At 30.3% G+C, this 23,371-nt stretch overlaps 1 long non-coding RNA gene across 1 annotated transcript; it reads left to right on the forward strand.

Moving 5' to 3' along the window:
- Positions 1-15,999: 15,999 nt before the first annotated feature.
- On the forward strand, positions 16,000-18,423 carry LOC146897925 (uncharacterized). The gene is made up of 2 exons (XR_015024226.1): positions 16,000-16,085; positions 18,061-18,423. It is a non-coding gene; the product is annotated as an uncharacterized LOC146897925 (long non-coding RNA).
- The last annotated feature ends 4,948 nt before the right edge of the window (positions 18,424-23,371 follow it).

The following is a 23,371-nucleotide window of genomic DNA, read 5'->3' on the forward strand; positions in this document are numbered from 1 at the left end:
TTTGTAAAACCACTTTTCAACAAGCAGCAAAAAAAATATAGCTTGATAATCACAAAAACTTATATTACTTATTATTAATGTTAAATTAAATAATTAATTTCATTCTCTATTTTTTTATAGAAGTAATTTCGTTCTCTATATGCCAAAAAAATTCTTCATGTTATATGCATGTGCTTTGTAAAACATAGATAGATACTAAGTCCTACATTGGCTACTTTGCAAGCTTACAAAGTCAAACTATAATATAAATAAGTGAACAATATGAGGCAAAAGTAGAACAATACTCTTTGTGCTGCATCAAATGCACTACATTTGTTTAATTTTTTTTGGCTATGCATGTGTTTTGGACCCAAAAAAAAAATTTAGATTTGTTTGGTGTGGCACTTGCCACTCCAGGACCTTAACAGGTCCGTCCCTGCACCGGAAAAACATTGTTCATGCCATAGATTCACAATCATTTCTGTAATTGTGCCCAGATTCGTGAATGGTAGATACATACTCCTTTTTCTATTATTTTTCTTTTGATAGCTTATTGCTTTAATTGAATACAACAATCATATTTAAGAATACTAGAAAATAATCAAAACTCTACGGTATCTATATAATCTGCAATCTAACTCATCCTTATCATTCTCTCGCAACTAATAAAATTACACGCTCATATTACTTTGCTCAGCGTCGTGAGAGGATACAAGAGATGAATTAGAACGTGGGCCGCCATAGATGTGCATGAGAGGATAAAGAGAGGAAGAGGAACGTTTATAATTTCTTCAGTTTAATTCAAAAAATACATGTTTTATTAATTTTTAAATCTCAACCCTTGAATATTTTTTTGCCACATGTCTTTAATCCAAGATCCTAAATGGACTAAATGGAGTAAGTTGTAAATAAAGTATACCTGAACTCAAAAAAAATTAAGGAGTTGATTTCAAACAAATTCATAGCATCGTCGTTTTTTCAAGCTATTTTATAATCAAAATCCAAGTTTTTATTTAATGGATTTTGTTATTTCACTTATGCTCTAAATTGCACTAAACAGTCTAGTAACTGCGAAATTATGGTTATCAACTATCAGTTACATTCCGAGTCTCGGACATAATAATGCGAAGCTTTCAATAAAAGTTTTGTTTTAAATTTAGCATTTTCCATAATTGAATAATAAATACACTTTGGGAAAGCGAAAAAATAAACAACTCAATCAAAAAGTTGAAAGTGAAAAGACACTCCTTCCATGTTTCGGCTTCGCTCACCTCGCCGCTTATTCCTTACCACTGCCGTCAAGCTTTCGTCGGTGACAAGCCTCACTATGCGTATCACAGATGTGTTGTTCAAATACTAAACCCTCCTCATTGTCGGTAGTGTAAATGGACTCTTCGCTTACTTTCACTCTTCTACCTCTTGCATCACTGTTTTGATGGTATGGTGCCTCACCATTTTGGTAGTTTTATTGTATGAAAAAATTGTTGGTGTTTTCTAAAGAATTGTGGGTGTTTTCAAAAGTTTTTGTTGTCCAAACAATGATATCAACAATTATAATGAGCAAGAATTGGGTTTTAATCAATTGAAATTGGGTTGCTTGTGAAAAAAATCTAGGATTTCCGATTTATGATCTAAAATGATTTCTTGCGTTTCTTTTACAAACAACATCAACTACTCTCTGCAAGGATTAGCTTTCGATTGGGTTTTTTTTTTTTTTTTGCATAAGATGCATATCATCAAATAAAATTTGGTTTATTCTAGAAGAATAGACATTGTTGATTGTTTGTAATAAGATCAAATAGTTGTAAACACATGAATTGAATTGATATTGTTGGATTAGTGAAATGTAAATTCAGATTGTATTCCCTTATATTTTAAATAAATAATAATAAACACTGCCCATTTAAATCTAGAGTAAATTACACTCCCCTCCCCTTAAAGATGGTTAAATTACACTCTCCTCCCCTCTTGTGTAAAAATATACACTCCACTCCCCTCTTATTCAAAACATATTAGAAAACATTTCACTACCCTCCCCTAAGAGAAGCTTGAATTACATTCTCTTCCCCTCTTATGTTAAAATCTACACTTTGCTCCCTCGATATATTTTTTTTATTTATAATATCTAACACACTTTGAAAAAAAATAGTATTGCGGGTCTATTTTCGTATAATCAAAATTTGAATACATATTTTTCGCTATTTTTTATTCACAATTTCACTAACATATAGTTTTAAACCCTATTATAAAATACGAAACAACACAAAATAAAATTAAAATATGTGAAAAATTACTAAAGACAATAAAGTATGATTATTTAAAAGTTAATTTTATATTCTAAATTATAAAATTAATAGCAAAATATTTAAATTTAATTATCATTGACATTTAAATTATAAAGAAATGAATTTATTTTTCATAAATGGTGGTTCAAAATTAGTATATATCATAAAAATATTTATTTATGTTAAAATAGATTAAAGTGTAGTGCATATTTAATTATTAAGGGAGGGGGTTGTAGTTCAAGCATCTTATAGGGGAGGAGAGTATAAATTTTACTTTTCAAGGGAGAGGAGTGTATATTTTACCATAAGAAGAGAGAGAAGTGTAATTCAACCATCTTTAAGGAGAGGGAAGTGTAATTTTATCTTAAATCTATCTCTTGCGTATTTTTATTTTTTTACTAATATTTTTACACAACGTCAAAATAATCAATCATAGGAAAATATGTTAACTTGGAATAATGAAAATGCTACTCCCTCCGTCCCGGAATAACTGACCCATTTTCTAAAAAAAAGTGTCCCAAAATAACTGACCCATTTCAATTTTCAATACAACTTTTATCATTCCCAATACAATATAACACTAAATAATACTACTTTTATCATTCCCAATACAATATATTTCACTTTCCCCTTTATTTATACATTTTTCTTAATCTGTGTGAAATGAGTCAAGGGGTCAGATAAATTGGGACGGAGGGAGTACTATTTATATAGAAGCAACATGTCAATATTGTGAGGAAATACAAAGAGGCGGATTCATATAAAAATTGCTTCAAGTGATTTGAGCGTGATATATCCAAATATACAAAGATGATCTCAAAAATTACATTTCCATTAGCAAACCCAACCTGTAAGTAGTTAGTTCCAATATCATTTGGCATTCATGTTAAGGGATTAACATGTTTTGTTTGATCATACTTTGAGAGTTGTATTGTTTTATCACACAAATTTGACATTAAATTTTGATATCAACTTATATGGTTAATTCAAATTAAATATGTAGTTAATTACAAGTAGATGATTAGTGAATATAAAAATCTACCACAGTTCCATAATCATTTATTGAACATAATTAACCACGATTTTAATCATTATTATTAATATACAAGTTTGAAGTGTATATTGTTCACCACACGTAGTAAAGTCATACCATCTAAGCCCCCAACCAGGGTTGATTTGTGTGTGATATGTGCTTGGGATCCTTGATCGAATAAATGAGTCCCCGATAAAATTGATTGATTGTATTAGATGATTTGGTCATGTAACATGGTTTTTTTACAAAATATTTCTTTGCACTAGTATTAAGATTACTAGGTTCTATAAAAAATTCTAAAAGAATCCATGAAACCCATAAATGTAAAATACTTCATCTGATAAGATTTATAACTGATGTATTTAATGGTCTTTCTACAAAATATTTCTTTGCACTAGTATTAAGATTACTAGGTTCTATAAAAATTCTAAAAGAATCCATGAAACCTATAAATGTAAAATACTTCATCTGATAAGATTTATAACTGATGTATTTAGACTATAGTACAGTTCAAATACATAAATGATTCAATGAAGCTGACAAAACAATATTTGCTTATAAATGTAATTAGATGGAGGAAATCATCACACAAATTACTCTCTTTGCCTTATAATGAGCAGATAAAACAAATTCGCTTATAAATGACTAGAAGAATTGGGTAATTTTACATTGAAATAAGGAGGTGGTTGTTGATGATTGTGGGGCATTGGTAAGAATTTTCAATATGTTTTGAATTTTTTCTCATGGATTTTTATTGAAGGTATTATTTGTAACACTATCGAACACTTGATATAGACATCTCTTTCAACAAAGATTCAAACATTGATTCACCACGTTATAAATGTCTAACCTACTGTACTAATCTCAATCTTCGTTGGTTTAAAGTGTGTGTGTGTATATTAATATGCCACATTATCTATCTTGAACGAGAAAATTACATCAGTGTCTAAAACAATAAAATCTTCAACTGCATGGACAAAAACTAAGGAAAATACAATCAAGGGACTAAAGCAGAAAGTAAGCATATATTAGAAGGGCCAAAATGATGTTCAAACTCACTTTTTGATTTTCTTAGCTTGATGTAATGATCCTCCCTAATGTTTTAAGGTTCCACGAAAATTCCACCGGTTGTATTGGAGTTTGGTTCAACTTGGTGGGGGAGAAGAAGTGATATTTGTTGGATCAATGATGTGGAGAGTTTCGTGGTTGAAGGAGAGAATGTATATGCCAAGTGTAAATTAAAATTTTTATATTGTGCGGAAGAGTATATTTTGACCAACATATAAATGAAAAGACTCGTATATCTTAAAGTTTTAAGTAAAAATGTGGTATCAAAACTCACTTGTAATTGCTAAGTTCAATGTGATGAATGATGATTCACTCATATGTTTTAAGACTCCTTCGAAGTCTCATCGCAAGTGTTTATACATCGTAAAAATCAACGTGTCCCATATGCAGTGGCGGAGCCCTTCATGGGCTAGGGTGGGCCACGGCCCACCCGAAAAAATTAACGATTATAGGTCTATTTTGCGAGACTTTATACAATTTTGTGTCGGTTTTAGGTTTCGGCTGATCCAATTTTCCGCCAAGTGGTGTAGTGGCCCACCCGAAAAATTTAAATAATTCAATTATAGGTCTATTTTGAGAGACTTTAAACAATTTTTCAACGTTTAATTTTAGGGGCCCACCCGAACTTTTTTTTCGTAGCTCCGCCAATGCCCATATGAATGTACATGTATCTCACTGGTTTCAACAAATCGATTACAATTTGATCACCAGGCAAAATAATACTACAAAGATAGGAACATAGTACGAAAATGCATATAATTCTAATTAAGGAGACGGGTTCATATCCTATAAGAATATTGAAGTATATAAGAATGTGTTAACATGATCCTGGTCTGAAATTCAAACCCGGAAATATAGGTCCTATAGTTATGGTGGCACAGAAATAAAGGGTAAGTCGTTGAGTTCATACCTTTCAAAGACACATAATTCCCACATCACGACCTTTTTAAATCAAGCTAGCCCAAAAGTTGAATGCAATGGAAATAGACAGCTTGTTGAATCCTTCATGTAAATACGTACCTTATAGATTTGACTATTAATGTGAGAGAGAGCTATGTCTAATCTGTTGTGCTCAATGTTATTGATAGGAAGGACCACTACACTTAATTTGGTTAATTATTTGTTGCTTTTTTGTGTGTATGTATTTCAGGAACATGCATGCATGATGCATCAATGTTTATCCTTTTTTAATGAAAGTAATCTCACTTTAACACTTTTTTAATAGACTCACACAAAGTGGTGGTGAGACACGCATAAATTTCATTCGATTAAAAGAATACATGCTAAAAAAAAGTTTGTAAGTGAATGTCATTAACACTAGTCTTCTATGTATTCTACTCGTCCATAGTCGCCACCAGCTGCATCATGTTTTTCACCTTCAGCTCAAGAGAAAAAATAAATAAAAATAATAAAATGATGAAATGATGAAAAAAGGGAAAGCAAAAGGGAGAAAGATACTCCCTTCATCTCTTATTCATAAGTCTCTCCAACAAAGTTTTGAGTGACTAAAAAAGTATTTTTAAGAGTAAATTTGCCAAAAATATGTTACTTTCATATATCACTCCTATAATTATTGATATCATAAAAAAGAGAAAAATAATTTATGTTTTCCAATCATAAATTAAATAAAGACATTTGTCGTAAAAAAATCACTGATACTTTATATGTATAGATTTTTTTTTTTTTAAATCTTACATAAAGAGACAAATAAAAATTGGAAGAGTCGTTATAATTAAGAAGGAAGAGAGTAGTACTAATTAATTGGATTTAGATCGTCTATAATAATAAAATAGCACTGCTATTTCAAGCAATAAAACATCACGAGACATTTCACGAAGAAGTAGCACCCTTAGATCTTCATTGGTGGACAACACGGATGGTTGGATGAAAAATAAGAATGTGCAGTAAATTTGCAATTACAACTAACAATGCAATCGTGATACCGTCGCGCGGATTTGCTTCGCTATAAGAAGCATTTCCCATAATAAAATGTCACTTTGTTTCACACAATAGTTAATCTCGACATTGATTTGAGATTGGACGGATTAGATAACATAAACAATTTTATTTAGTAAAATAATCTCAACTGTAGATCTAAATCAGACGGTTGAGAGAGCTTAACTGTGTCAAGAAGTTACAATTGGTAATCCAATTCCTAATTACTACTGCAGTAATTAGGTGAATAAGAGACTCAAAGAGGAGTAAGTATTTTGAGTGAGGATCATAATCCATCAAAAAAAAAAAAAGGAAAAATGGAGTAGTAATAATCACACGATAATAATGAAAGTGCTCCAAGGCTCAAGGAGCGATGATAAAGGTTTTAAGTAGGGGTGAGAATGAGCCGGGCCGAACCGAGCTATGCTTAAATAGGCTAGGCCTAGTTGAAAAAACTAAGGCCTAAGCCTTGGCCTTTTACCTGTCAAAGGCTTTATTTTAAGCATGACCCGACCTTTTTAAAAGTCTGGCATGTCCTATTAACCTGTTTAAAAGTTTAGTTTGTGTTACAAATTTCAAACAGAGTCTGTTCATCAATTTTTTTTTCCTTTCAATTTGTGCAACATACTTAATACAGAGATAAACCATTAATTAGATACAGATTAAACTAATGAAACACAATTGTAAAATTTATAGATGGATAAAAACTTAAGAATAATCATGTATGATAACAGCAAAGATTTCAATTTCAAATTTAATCTAATAACTATATTGACCTTAGGCATATTAGTAGCAAGCCTTAATAGTTCACACATATATATAAATATATCAATAGCAATGTCATACAAAATAATAATTGTGGTATGAGAATTTGAAGGATTAGTGATTCTTTTCTATATATATAAAAATAAATAATATATATGGAAAAATGTAATATACTCGTATACGGCCGGCCTGGTAGGCTTGATAGGCTTTTTTATAAGCCTAAGCCTGACCTAATTAAATTAATAGGCTTTTTAAAAAGCTTAAGCTTGACCCATTTATTAAACGAGTTAGGCCGAGCCGAGCTTTTAGTAGGCCGAGTCATAGGCCCCTGACGAGCGGCCTGGCCTATTCCCACCCTAAACTTTTAAGAAGTCAAAATGTTCAATGATTATGAGATACACATTAAATAGCCGGTGTACGTTGTAAATATTTAAAGCACTTATCAAAAGGAAAAACTCATTTAAGTCAAACACACCAACTATTCCAACTACACAGATAGTGATTCCTCTATTGACCACTGACCAGCATGCTAACATAACTTATTTTAACACACTTTTGTAACATTTACTATTTTACTTATTAGATTAAATATACGTGTCGTTTAAAAAAAAAAGATTAAATATACGTGAGTCATCCCACCATTTTAAGAATAAATCTCGCGTAACGTGTATTTCCTCTAATAAAATAATAAATGTTAGAAAGAGTATGTTAAAATGATTGTTGTTAACGTTCTTCTCTTCTAATTGAGCAAAGAGCGATGCTATGTTCAACTAAGAAAAACATCACGAAGCATCCTGAAATTGAAATAGACCAATAAAAATTCAAGGAAATAGGAATTCATGGGAGGTGTTTGAAATAATGTGGGGTCAATGAAAAAGTGGAAGTGATGGAATAAACGTCGCGAGCAATTCGCGATATACTCTCTTGCGAGATACATCATTCCCCTTAAGCAAAACTAAGTTATTAAGAGTTTCATTTTTTTTTTAATAAAAAAAGGGGTAATGTTAACCGGTGCCCCCAGGGCACTGGTTAAGAAGCAAATATAGTATGTATTGTATTGGAAATTGTGTTGTCAATCCCTTCAAAGTCAATAAAGTATATTTTTTAATTTAAAACTTTCTCTTTATGGTTTTCTTAACTAGTGCCCCCGGGACACTGGTTAACATGACCATAAAAAAATTACTCCTTTACCTAAAAAGTTGATAGTGTTATATTTCCTCCGGTCATATTTATAACCAAATATTTTGTTTTTAGATTCATCAAATAATTTATGTATTTGAACTTAATATAGTTTAGATGCATCAATTGTATAATAAATCTAAAAAATGAATAGTTGTTTATAAATGTGACCAAAGGAAGTGCGTAGCGAAGCACATTCCAAAAAATTTTACTATGCTAATTGTTTAAAGAAAGAGAGAATACTCTAAAATCTTGTTAAGTGAAAATCATGGTGGACCAATGTATTGAGCGGCCGATGTATACGGCCAATGAAAACAATTTGCTAGACATTCATAAAACAACTCTTTAGTTGTATTTATCATTTCCAAAAATGAAAACTTAGATAATACTCCTATAATTTTGTGTTGAATAATGATATCAGTATAATATTCTATGACAACTTTAGGAACAGCATTATTTTTCTCTATTTTGATTGGTTAAAAACTTTAGAGAGCAAAAAAAGGAATAGAGAGTAAGGACACATTTCACTTTTGAATTCTTTTATCTTTTTATTTAATTTGGTATGAAAACTTGTTCTATTAAAGAATTTTCTAGAATACTAATATTAAATAAATAAAATTTGTTAGAATTTTGCTTGTATATCTAAAACACCAAAGTCTTCCCCATAAAAAATCCCAGATGCCTAAATAAAATTTACTTTTTTACATATATTTGAGTATACAATAGTTTTTACATTCTTCCTTAAAAAAAAAAGTTTTTATATTCATATCACAAAAAATTGTGTGTAGATTCGCCAGTAGAACAAACCCAAATTAGACAGTTTTTGTTCCAACTATTTTGTTAATCATATTAGACAGTTTTTTGTTCCAACTATTTTGTTAATCATATTAGACAGTTTTGAGATTATATATAGTATATCTTCTTTCATCACAATCTTATAGAAGGAAATAAGTATATTGGTTGCCTTGTAAAAATACTCTTTTGGTCTTTATTATAAGAATTTTTTTAGATTTTTTTTTAAATGTCACAACTTTTTCGGTTTAGTTATTGTTTAAAAGTTTTTTTTACCCCTTATGTAATATTTGTTTTTTAATATTAGTAGATGTATTCAATGTTTCACAATTTACTATAAAGGTATATTTGTAAAAATATTAAAAAATTAAAATAAATAACCATTGCAATGATTTTGATGTTTTTTTTTTGTTTTTTCTTATAATAAAGACCGGGGAAAGTTAAGATTGTAATTTCTCTTTTTTGTTGTCTTTGTTTTTCATCCAATTAAAAAACCACTATAATAAACCAAATAATTGAGCTCAAATAGTTAATGAGTTATATCAAATGATGAATCGTTCGAAAGAACCCAAGTTTGATTTCTAGACAAAGCAATTCTTGGTCAGACTATACTTGCTTTAGGGTTGAGAGTCTTTGATGAGATGTTCTCTTGGGTTGAGGAAACATTTGTAAGCACCTTGAGTGAGTGAAATCATAGAGTATTTCTGTTCTTGGGAAGAGATTGAGAAAATGGTAGAAATTGAGTTTTGTTCTTGGAGAGGTTGATTAAGCTAATTTCTTGTAACCCTTTTGTATCTCTTTGTAAAGAGTTCATTGATAATAAATTGGAGAGATCAATCTCTTCCATAGAGTAGGTCATTGTTGGACCTAACTAGGTAAAATCAATTGGTGTGTTTGATTCTCCCCTCTCTTTATCTTATGCTTGTGGTTTTGTGTTTTACACTTGACTCTTAGATTTGATTTATGTTTGTCATTGTTGTTGCTTGAGGTTACTTTGATATTGATTACTACTTTCCTTTTGCTCCACACATCTAAGTTTATTGGTGTAATTTTGAGTACCAAATTCACAACAATTAATGAGTTTGATTTTTAGACGAAACATTTTTTTGTCACTTATCTCATAGTTAAACTCCGTATTATCAGAGTCATTTTTCTCTAGGAACTAGAAAGGTTAACACACAAAAAAAACTATGATAAAAACACTAAGAAGTAATTCAAAATAATTTAATCATAATAATTCACACGAAATATATAATTTTAATGATTGAATTGCCTATTAAAAAAGACTAATATAATCAAAGATATTTTCAAATTCGTATATTATTTTGAAATTCCTTTAATATCATCTCATGGATCAAAATGTTCACATACCTATAAATTTTATTTTTATTCTAAACATATGAATATCTAAAGAAATGTTAAGCAAATTAAAGTGTGAGAGAAACATATTCTATAATTGATTTGTTACAAATACTCTTTTTGATCTTGAATATAAGAGAAGATTTTTACCCTACCTCACCTACCCAAAAAAAGACAATAAAATAAAGTGTGTGTGTGTATATATATATATATATATGGTTTTGCTAGAAGACACCTTTTATGAATGTGTCTTTTAGCAAGTTTATAACTAAAAAGTGGATAATCACATCTTGAGGTGTGGGTTACTAAAAGACACATTCATGGGTGGCTTCTAGTAAAACCCATATATATATATATATATATATATATATATATATATATATATATAATCAATAAGACGGTCACACGCTCCAAACACGGACACTCACAATTTTGCAGAACTCTTTATTCACACTTTTAAATTCTGGAACACAAACCACTTGAATTTATTCACACTTGTATGTAGTAACTATGAATTGGATAAAAAAAGTGAAGTAATTTCCCCCACAACCTGTCATATAAGAAGCTTAAGAAGCTACAATAATTGATGATATCTTTTTATTTTGGTTTTTGTTAGTTTTATAAATCAAATTAGTCGAGTCAAACTCAAGTTAGTTAGGATGGAAAGTAGTTAAATAATTTGTTAGGTTTGTTAGCTACTTTTAAGCAAATTTTGTTAGTTTTTGATTGATTACTTGATCAAACAAGTAATGTATATAAGCGTGTATATAAGTATGATGTAAACACAATTTCATAACTAATGAGAACAATAAGTTTACATCCACCAGAACATTTTCCTCTTCCTCTCTCAATTTCTCAATTCTCTCTCAGAAAACAGATAACTTGTAGTGCAAGTTATCATTGTTGTGATGACAAATTGGCATCAAGAGCCACAGTTTTGATTTAAGGGTGGAACAAAAGGGATTCAAAATCACACAATCATGATTTAGGTTGAAACATGCAAGAAACCATGAATGGTAGCAACAGTTTCAACACTCATCTCCCAATTCTTGAAGGTTGAAACTGGAAAAGATTGAGTGATGTGATAAAGACTCTATTTGGGACAAATGATATGATTTAGGTTGTGCAGAATGGTTATGAAAAACTGGGTGCAAATGCAACAGAAGCACAAACAAATGCGCATATGGATTTAAAGATAAAGAATTGTACAGCTTAGTTCTATATTCAACAAGGTGATGATGGAAGTAACTTTGAGAAAATCTCAAAGATTACAAAAGCAAAAGAAATATGAGACATTCTTGAGAAATGCCACGAAGGTGATGAGAAAGTGAAGCATATCAAGCTTCAATAGAAAATTTGAACTAATGGAGATGTAAGAAGATAAAAAAAAAAATAGTTGATTAAATCTCAAAGTTGATCAGCATTAACTTATAAGAAAACAAAATACAATAAGTACTTATTTATAGTACAATTTATATTTTGCTTCATTTAAAATACTCGGGATCACGCCTTCAGGGAGGGTCTCGACTATGTTGGCTCTTGTACCCGTACTCGCTTTTACTCTTTACAGGCCTACCTAGTTTGGGGCTAGTTTGCCCCCTCTGACATTTTTCCCTCCGACATCAACTTTTTGGATAACAAGTCCCCCAACTCGAAGTTTTCTAGGTTTGACATTTCTTTTGTACTTGGTTGTTGTGGCCCACTTCACTACGACCTATATGAAGGGTAAAAAACACTTGGTTTCATCTTAGAATCCGAACTCCTCCCAAACTGGGGTGCAGTCCTCCAGTTAAGTCCCCTATTTCGACATGTATTGGAGCCTCAAAGTCGTAAGTGAGCCTGAAATGGGTCTCCCCAATAGTGGAGTGGGCGGTTGTTCTGTACCCGCAGAGGACATATGGTAGTACCTAGGCAGAATTGCCTTTGTGTCCTCCAACCTCCTTTTTTGTTCCCTCAGGAGGTCCTCATTTCTTGACTCCACCTGATGGTTGGTCTAAGCATGCTCAACGGAGATTAAGGTTTGTTTGACTCCCAAATCTTCTAAGAGCTTCATCATTCTCTTATTTGCAAGTTGGGTTGTCTGTGATTACAGGTTGGGGGATCACAAAATGCACCAAGTTGTTCTTCTTGAAGAATTACATAATGTTGGTTGCTATTATTTTTTATGCCTCAATCAATTTTGTGAAATCATATACATCAGCAATTATGAATGGTGCACATTGAAGATTATTATTGTACATTGATCATTATACATTAAACACAGAGTCGTGGACATTTGAGAAAATATTAGAGTATAAAATGGAAAGGATTAATGTCCGTCAAGCTCTCATAGACAATGGCATAGATAACTATGAAGAATTTTTACAACACTGAAAAATATAAATAATTCATTTCTGCCATTCTATCATACACCAGACCATCGGTGTAAACAACAACGACGTCATAAATATGGCTTCAATATGAAAAACTATTTATATATTTTTTAGCAAATTATACTTCCGTCTCTTAAGAGATGTTTAAATTATACTACCCTTCCCTCTTATATCAAAATATACACTCTTATACCCTCTTATACAAAACATATCAGAGAAAATTAAACCCATCCCTTGAGAGAAGTCCGAATTACATTCCCCTTCCTATATTACTTAAAATATACACTTTATTCTATTGATAATTATTATTTTTATTTCTAATAGTCTAGCGACAAAAATATAACAAAGAATATAAAGAGTAAAGGGAAATTGGAAACCGATTTTAATATAATCAAAAATGTTACACATATTTTTCTCTATTTTTAGTTCACAATACCCTTAATATATAGTTTTAAGCCTTGTTATAAAATATGAATAAGTACAACATAAAATTGTAATATTAGAAAATTGTTGAAGTCGATAAAATGAATTTTATATTGTAAAATCATTAAATTAATAATAAAATATTTAAATTTAATTATCATAAACATCGACAATTATAATAAAATATATCAGGCAACCTTTGGAAAGGTAAAACTGTCTACCATAATGGCAGGTAGGCTAACTCAATAATCTACAATCTTTGTATAAAAGTAGGTCAAGTCAACAAATTTAGAACCAACACCATATTATATTTATACCCTGTAACAACCTAAAGACAATGGAAATCCAAAAATTCATAATGTATAAAGTTTATACTTACCATATCTATTGTCGTCCCTATAAAACTGCCAAGACAGTGGGATACATGGAAAGGGTTGAATCCGTACGGAATATGTTTTATTTGCACTCTTACCAAGCATTAGTAGCAGGTTAATTCGGTGACTTAAACCAATGATAGCAATTTCAATCATTATGCCACTTTCCTCCATTCCATATAACAATTTTACATATATTACAACTAAATGTTAACAGTTAAACCCAAGTTCCCAGCTATTATGTGTAGTAGATAGAAGAAAAGCTGAAGTACGTTAAGTTTAGCAAGAAATTATTGATCCATCATTCAAAAATGAAATCGCCAAGATAGAAATACAAATAACAACTTAACATACTCAACACAGACGTCTTTGCAGTTTACAAAAAAAAGGTGTAAACTAACCATGTTGGATAACAATCAACCACAACCTGCATCCGAATAACAACCCATGTCAGATCCTTTTTGCACATTTCTAGCGTTGATTTTGTGGTTGATGATAATAATAATAATGATAGATATAAAGGTTGATTTAGTGGGAAACCTAATAACTTAATAGAACAGAGCCACTATAATGTGGATGATAAGGAAGACGTGGATGTGGATGACAATGCCAATGACGACAGAGAATATGGAAAGTCCAACTTAATGTGGAGGATTATATAATTGGAGGGGGACTCAAATGAAGGGTACAATCAGAGATGAAAATGAGGATCCCTTAACCTCTTCAATGTAGCATAGAGAATATATGTAGTAAAAGTAGGCCCATAAGTCATTTTTTGATATTTTGTTTAGTAACGCAGGAATTGGCCAAATATCAAGTGTCTGGGATATAATATGTATTAGCAACATAAAAAAGAATATATATTATGTATGCTGCAAAATACTGAAAAGAAATGTTATTTTTCCGTTATTAATATTGCAACAGTAGGAGAAAAATTATGTGCCCGATACCATATGACGCTGGTAAATATTTATTATCTCTTCTTTGAAGTGATAAGTGATCCATCAACAAAGTCATGTTTGTTTTTGGAACGAAGTGTCATTGGCATTGCACAACTCCATTAAATATACTTATCTTCTGTTTGCAAAGGAGTAACAAGAACAACTACAAGATTATCATAGTGAAGACCGACACAAGAGTCTATGTTAGAGGTTGTTGTTGCTGAGCGATCAACTGTAAGGGAAACTAGTGGTGGACTAGTGGTACATACATGATGAACAATTGGAAACGACAACTAATATCAAAGTGGATAAGGAACAACTGATACCATGTAAAATAATAAAGGAGTGACCAATTTTAGATCATAACTCGTATTTTTTCAATGATGTGTTTTCCACATAAATAGGTGAAATCATTTGTACAATGAATCAATAATTTAAAAGTAAAATAAATGTATACCGAATTTTTCTTTAGTATGAAATAAATACAATTGATATGAGAGCATATCATTGATCTAAAATCTAAAAACTATTTATCACAATTGTTATGCATGTATCATAACGTCCTTATGAAATTAGACCTATTGAATACAAATAAAACATAATTAATACATTTAAGTCCTAATATTTAAATGATAATACTTGATCTTGTTTTTCCTTTTAATTGCCATAATTAAAAGTTTTTTTTTAACCATAAAAGAATTGCAACATATTGCATTACCAGCCATCTTAGGGAAAATAATGAATCTTTGTCCCTCTTTACTCTTGGACACAAAGTAATGGGACATGTTTATCCAACTAGGCTACGTATAAAATGGACTTATGAAAAAAGTGGTCCATGTTGAACCACAATTTTTTACCTTTAGATTAATGTAATCTTCACAATAATATTATACACCTTCTACACACTATTCCCTCCCATTTTTTTTATCTATTTATTAATTAAAATAAAAAATTCAAGCTTGACAAAAAAAAACAAATTCATCTTCACTGGAATTAAAAAAAATCCAAAGTTCTTGAGTTGTTTTTTATATTGGTTACTTGATGGGTGATTTTTTTTTTTATGTAATGGATGTAAATGATGGATGTCAATTTTTTTTTTTATGGTGCCGAGGTTTGAACCCTGGACCTTGTGTAATGCTCTATTTTATTATTTATTTATTTATTTATTTGAGTTTAGAGTCTGTTCTTCTAAAATTTAATTAACTTATTTGATAAGTGATATTTTTGTTATGTGTTGATATATATTAGTAGCCTATATTTGTTTATTTAATTATTTTATTGAGATAGAGTCGAATTATATGATTTATTTGATTATGTGGTATGTTGATATTTTATTAAGTGGTTTTATTTTATTATTTATTAGAATATGATTAAATAATAGAATAAGTAGGCTTGTGTGGCTGAATTAGAAATCAAAGAAGTTTAGTGGGCTTAAGTAGAATTAAGAGAAGTGGTTAGTGATATAAAAAGAGGAGAAATTAAGTTAGAATAAGTGAAAACAAGGATATGGGAGAAAACAAAGAGAAGAGAAGAGTCAGAGAAGGAGAAGTCTGTAGAACCTTGCTGTCAATCAATCTATGGTAATGGTGGGAATAGCTTCTCTAATAATGGGTTTATAATTCTGAAATAGGGTTTAACATGTTTGTTGTTGTTTTATTTTAATTATTAGAGAAGTTAGGGTTTTGAAAAGAAGTTAGGGTTTTGAATTGCAAATTAATTGATGAAATTCGTGCTCCAGTTGTAGTGATATGTTTGGGTATGTTAATTTGTTGATAAGTGAATTGTTGATGATGAAATTGCATGCTCTTGGTATATATGTTTGGATACTTCATGAATTATGCTCAAATGATGATTTATGTTATGTCGTTGTTGATTTATGGTTGGATTCATGATTATGAGTTGTGGTTGTTGATGATTGTTGTTGTTAATGTTATATCATGAATTGGGTATGAATTATGTTTAGTTGTTGTTGTTGATTGTGATGATTTTGAATGAATGTGAAGTTTGAGTAATATAAGATTTTTTTCTAACTTTTTCATCTCTGCCCCGAATTTCAAATGAAAATTGGTATTGATCGGTATAGAATGGGTCTTAAGTGTAACACGAAAGTTGTAGGTATGGATGTTAGCTTTCTAATGTCGTTGGTTTGACTACAAAAGGATTTATAGAACTTGAGTTATGGTCAAATTACTGCACGTAGGTCACACTGAATTTTTATGAATTTCAGTACAACTTTTTCGAATTTGAAATGAAAATTGGTATTGATCGGTGTAGAATTGGTCTTAGGTGTAAACACAAAAGTTGTAGGTATGAATGTTAGCTTTCTAATGCCGTTGGTTTGACTTCAAAAGGATTTAAAGAACTTGAGTTATGACCAAATTACTGCATGTAGGTCACAGTGAATTTTTATGGAATTTCAGCACAACTTTTTATATGAACCGTGAAACTTTCTCAAAATTAATATTGGGTTTAATGAAGTCTTTAAAGTGTATAATTGAGTATGTATTTATGGATTTGGGAATGTGAATGTTTGAGAAATGTTTTGGGTGAAAATGAATCGGAGAAAACGGGTTTTTGAGCTAAAATGTCGTTTTTAGTGATCACGTAAAATAAGCTATGTTTTGGCGATTGAACATGAGGTGTTTGAGTTTAAGATGATGAATTATTTTTCTGTTTTGATTCATATTTTTGCTGGAACATATTTTACGTTGAATTAGGTAATTATGAGACGAACTTAGGATTTTCTCAAGTGAACCTTAGTGGAACATTGAACTAATGCTTGATAGTTTATAAGAGGCCTATGTTTATGCTTATGTGATTGATTAAGATTGAATTGTGATGAATCTAACTTGGTTTGACGTGAATATCTTTGATTGATGAATTATTATATGAGTGTGTATGTTGATGAATATGTTGTTTCATGATGTTGTTCATAATTGATGAATTGTTGTTGTTAATACGATGTTATATGATGCTTTTTATGACTGATGAATTATGATATTATGATGCGAAGTCGCTGTTGTCGTCGTTGTCGTTGTTGTCGTCAATGTCGTTAAAGTTGTAAATTGTTGTCGATGTCGTTGAAGTTGTTGGTTGTTGTTGTATTGTTGTTGAGTCCATGCATCATCATTAAAGTTGAGGGCTCATCCCCTGGAATGCTTAATCATTCATATTTAAAGTTGAGGGCTCATGTCCTAGAATGCTTAGTCATTCATATTTAAAGTTGAGCGTTTATCCCCTGGAATGTATATCATTCATTTAAAGTTGAGGGCTTGATGCCTTGATTGGTACCACATACATAATTAAGTTGTCAAGTTGATGAAGTTATCGTTGCATATGTCTTTGATGTTGAGTTGTCGTATTGCCAAGTTGTTATATTTAATAAGTTGATAATAAGCAATTATGAGAAACATTTACATTGTATAAATGTTGTTTATGATGTTAAAATTGTTATTTATGTTGTTAAATTCTGTTGATAAATTATATGCTTATTATTATTGAATGTGAATCTCACCCTTTCTGTTTGAATGTTGCCTCTACGTGGGTAACGTGCAGATAACCAAGATTAGCTATTAATGTGAGTTGACTCACTCACGCGTCGTCTTAGGGTTGCTCTGATAAGTAACGAGATGGGGATCTTTACATCGTTTCCTTTTTGTTACGTGTTTGTATGATTTATGTTGATGGACCATTGAAATAGATTGTATAATAAGTTGTTTATGTTGAGGCCTTTAGTGCCAAGTATTTGTTTAAACATTTAAGAATTTTTCCGCTGCGACATGTTTGAAATTATTTACAGCAGTTGTTTTAAATAAAGAGTAGATTTTAACTCTATTTATATTTAATGATATTTTGAAGAACGAAATGTGACATCTTGTTTGTGAAAAACTTTGATTTATTTTATAATATTTATATGTTGGGAAAACAGTGTGTTACACCTTGCATATAAACGACGGATGTAATGGATGTAAACGATGGATGTCAAAATTGATTACTTTTAAATTTTTTGCTAGTGTTGTTGAATGTGTCTTCTCGAGTGTTTTTAGGCACTATGTCTTCCCTCTTTTTTTATTGTTGCTCTTTTTATCTTGTTTTCATAAGAAAATAATTGGTTAAAACGAATTTTAACTAAAAAAAAAAAAAAGAATCGATAAAGTTAAAACAAGACGTTGAAAATTCAGAATTCATACAATAAATTAAACAACTTAACAAGTTGCCATAAGTTTAGCTAATAAATGTAGTGGAATAATCTTCTTTCACCTCAAAAGCAAATAGTAAAACAAATTAAAATCACTTACTTCCATAGTCATGTGTTGAAATAAGTTGTTGCTGGAAAGAGAGGTGAGAAAGCAAAAGAAATAATCCAAGAAAAGAATAATCACATCAAAGTTCAAAATAAATGATTGTTTTTCCAAGAAATACTGGTTTCCAATGATATGTATCTAGGACAAAAACAATGATATGTATCCTGGTTTCCAATCATCAGGACTGCAATTATAAAGAGAAAAAAAATCAAAATCATTATTATTATACGTGTACCAATTGTATTTATGATTCAAATTACTACTGAATTTGGGTCAGATGTTAGAATGGTTGTTGGTTCCACCACAATGTTGGTGTTTAAACCTGACATGCTCTGCAATGGTATTATAATCAAACAAGGCTTGTTGGTACGCTTCGAGCATGTTACCATCGTCATCTTCGTCTATCATTAGGCAATACTGTTCTTGAGCACCACCGTTGAAATGGTGAATTTAACATTACCAAAGTAAAATGTAACTGTTGGAACCCCACGGTAATTTAGTATTCTTTCAGTTTTATAACACAAATCAGCCGTTTCAGGGTTCTTTTTGAAATTACAGGGGATCTCTTTGAAATTACGGTTTCTTTTTTAAATGGTCTTGTAAAGCACTTATTAGTATATGGTAAGCCCTACTCACAATAGATAATAAAGAACAATCCGAATCAATAACCATGCCTCTATTCCCTTGCTATAAAGAGTACAATTTTCTCGATATATAGTTGTTTTTCTGCAACACCGATGTCAAAAAACTCCACATTATACATTGAATCTGTTTTGTAGAGCACTGCAGTTTTCATTACCTGAGGCTCCGTAAAATCATTGCCAAATTTCAAAAACATCTTTGAGCGTTGAAATTCTAAAAACGCATAATTGAATAAAATTTTGAAAAATAAATAAAACAATTTGATTGAGTCAAATTATGTTAAAAATTAATTAGATCTTAATTATTCATACAAAAAATATCAGAAATTAATTAGAAAAATTAAATAAAACATTACATGGATAAAGACAAATAATATTTGTAGTTTGATGAGATATTTATATCAATAAAAAAAGTTATAAACATAAATAACTATTGAATACTCAAAATAAAATTATATTGTTATATAAATAAAATATAAATGTGTATGTGTTTTTGTTTTTGCAAGCATATATGTGTGTTATTTGTTTTAATGGAGAAGATTTGTTACTATGTTGTAAAAGATAGAATGATGAAGTAATAAACATGTTGTATAATGTTGAATAATGACGAATGACATACTTGTTTTATAATCACAAGTAAAATGATGAAAAGAACTATGTTGTGAATATGATTTTTTTTTGTTGATGTATTTTCTATATGTTGTTAGCGAGTCTTCATGCATCATATCATATTGCATAAAAATGACGAAGGATGAATGATGTACGTATTTTCAGTAACACAACTCTGACATAAAAATGTTGATTATGATGTATATATGCCAAGTAACATAAATCTGACATACAAATGTTGATTAAAAATCGGTACTGGGATGCATATAAGTCTAGAAACGAAGTGCAATTGCTTTGATATCATGTTAAGTGTATATGAAGTATATGTAGTATATGTGATATGTGTCAATGTTGATGTACTGTGAGTGATTTGTGCATTTCTTTAATGTTTTAAAACTGAAAAATTATGGTAATGATAATGTGTTAATGATGTTATATAACCTCATGAAGAATTGTGAATATGTTGTAAAGAATGATCAATGATTCTATGTCTATTTATATATTACTCATGTATCCCAATATATGTCATGATGAATATTCTAACTCATTTGTTGTTGTTGTTGTTGTGTATTTATGGTGTTTGTACTGTTGGGGAACAAACACTCAGGACGAGAAGCTCTAGTTGCGAGACGTTTAGAATGTGGCGATGAAGATACATTTTTGTAGCTATTATTTAATTATTTATATAATCGAATAATCACGTGCTCTAATTTGTAACACTAGATTTTGGGTAAAACGTTGAATGTTTGATTTTAGAAAGTTTAAGTATTTGAAATCCTTATGATATTTTCCACAATGACGATTGAGAATCATACTCATTTATTTTATGAAATATTTTTGAAATATTTTCCGCATTTTGAAATATGACGTATTATTTATCATTCGAATGAATGATTGATGAGTATGTGTAACATCATTTTTGTTTAAATTTATTCAAATTATTTATTAAATCAACGTTGTGAATCAGGTGTTAACTCAGGGTGTCTGTCCAACCCAAATATTCCTAAAATCGAGTCACCAGGATCAACTACAGTCGAATCTTTATTACGAATCCCGCACCCAAATATCATTTGAAATTTCTCAGTTTGAGCATTAGAATTAGATTGTGGGAATGTAAATGCTTCATTGGCAAGGTAACCTTTAGTTTCCGCCTCGTCGGTATATCCTATTTCGTAAGAACAAAAACCACTTTCGCACAATCCTTCAGTGCAGAGATTGTGAGAATCACAAACCAATACTTCATATGATCTGGAATCTTGTGTCAAAAAAAATAATCTGGAATCCTGATATGGAAAGGCCTCATCCTTTTGAAGGATGCAATGGTTACAACCTTGAACTGTTGTCAGGTGAGAGAGGATCCCGTGTCCAATACCAACCAATAGTGTAGAGGGTTTTCAAGAGTTCCTATACCGATTAAGAGCTTGAAAGTGTAACCTCATATAATGCAGAATAACACAATTCTTGTATGTTTGAGGAAAAAAAATATAGTGAAAATTTAAATGTCTAGTTTATTAAGATATTTATATTATATATATAAAAAAAAAAGTTAATTAAAAATTTGTGAATGAGTTAGAAGCACATATGCATAATGAAAAAACGCATGATTGAATAAAATTTTGAAGAAAAAATTGATTTAGTCAAATTATGTTAAAAATATCATAAATTAATTAGGAAAATTAAATGAAACATTACATGGATAAAGTCAAATAATATTTGTAGTTTGATGAGATATTTATGTCAAATAATAAAAAAAATTATAAACAGAAATAACTATTGAAAATTCAAAAATATAATGATATTGTTATATAATTAAAGTAAAAATGTGTATGTATTTTTGTTTTTCAAGCGTATATGTGTTTTTTGTTTTAATGGAGCAGATATGTGTAGTTTTTTTTTATGTTAGTATGGTATATGCAAAATAAATAAAAACAAAAAATCAATCCTTAAAATAAACACAAAATTAAATAATTTTTAAAAAATTATTAACTCAAATTCTTTTATTGTTACCCATGTGTGCATAAAGATGAAAGAAAGAAAATGAGGTAAATATAAAATAATAACCAAAGTAAAATACGATATTAATGTAATAATTTCTAAATACGTTTAAATTGTAGTAATGACAAACAAAAAAAAAGAATTTTAAATTTGCCCCCACATTAGAACATTACAAACAAAAAAATATGATTATTAAGAAAAAATATCAATTATTTAATACATAAATGTAATAAAGGATGGAATTGACAATCATTTTATATTTCTAACATATATAGCATTCTTTATCATTTAACATGTGAGACTCCAAGAATCGTATTTAATATGTGAAAAATTAGGGAGAATGAATTCGGTAGGCATGCATGTAGTTGGTTGGTTGTATTACTTTTTTTCGATATGCGTATAGTTGGTTATTGATGTTCCTTGCTGATTGATAACATGACTCAAAAAGTCATATTTAATACATGAAAGTGAATAGAATCAATTCTATATGATTTATCTTTTTTGAACAAATCAAAATGGAATATATTGCTCAAAAGAGGTGTGTTTCACCCCGCACAAGGTGTGCTAATGTGATGAAACCACCAAAGTCTGATACAAACAACAAGCACCTACCAATGATGCCTGCACCAAAAGAAAAAAACTAAACAATTACATGATATACAAGGTAGTGGGCATCTCCACCAATCGTGAAAAACCAAACGAAAGAGGAACTACATTTGACGAAAGCCATAAAAAAGAATTCAGCTTCACTTTTTCAACAATACTAATTTGATCAATAACCGCAGTTTTGAAAACACAGTTATTTCTCTCCTTCCAGATTGCCCAAACACAAGCAAGCCAAATAATCTTCAAGAAAGAATGGGAAAGTCGCGGCATACCCGCCAAATGTATAAACTGAGAAAAATGATCTTTAACCGAACCTGGAAAAACACAAATAACACCAAGCCACAAACAAATAAGATACCAAATTCTCCCGAAAAGATCGCACATAATGAATAGATGATCCGTCGTTTCAGGAGAACCGCAACCACCTACACACAAGTTGTCAGTTGGTTGAATAACATGTCGACGCACCAAATTTTATTTTGTCGGTATTCTATCTTAAAGAAGACGCCAAGCAAACAAAGAAACCTTTGAAGGAACCAATTTATGCCACATACCAAGACCTGCGACATCAGCTACCAAATCATCTGAAGTGGTTAAAAGGCGATAAGTCCCCTTAACCGTATATCCGTGAATCGGATCAAGCATCCACTTCCATTGGTCCTGAATATTGTCCTGCAAAACAATGTTATTTAACAACCCTACACACTCCCT

Source organism: Medicago sativa, chromosome 8 (assembly GCF_051527215.1).
Source record: "Medicago sativa cultivar Bolivia chromosome 8, Bolivia_mono, whole genome shotgun sequence".
Taxonomy (NCBI): domain Eukaryota; kingdom Viridiplantae; phylum Streptophyta; class Magnoliopsida; order Fabales; family Fabaceae; genus Medicago; species Medicago sativa.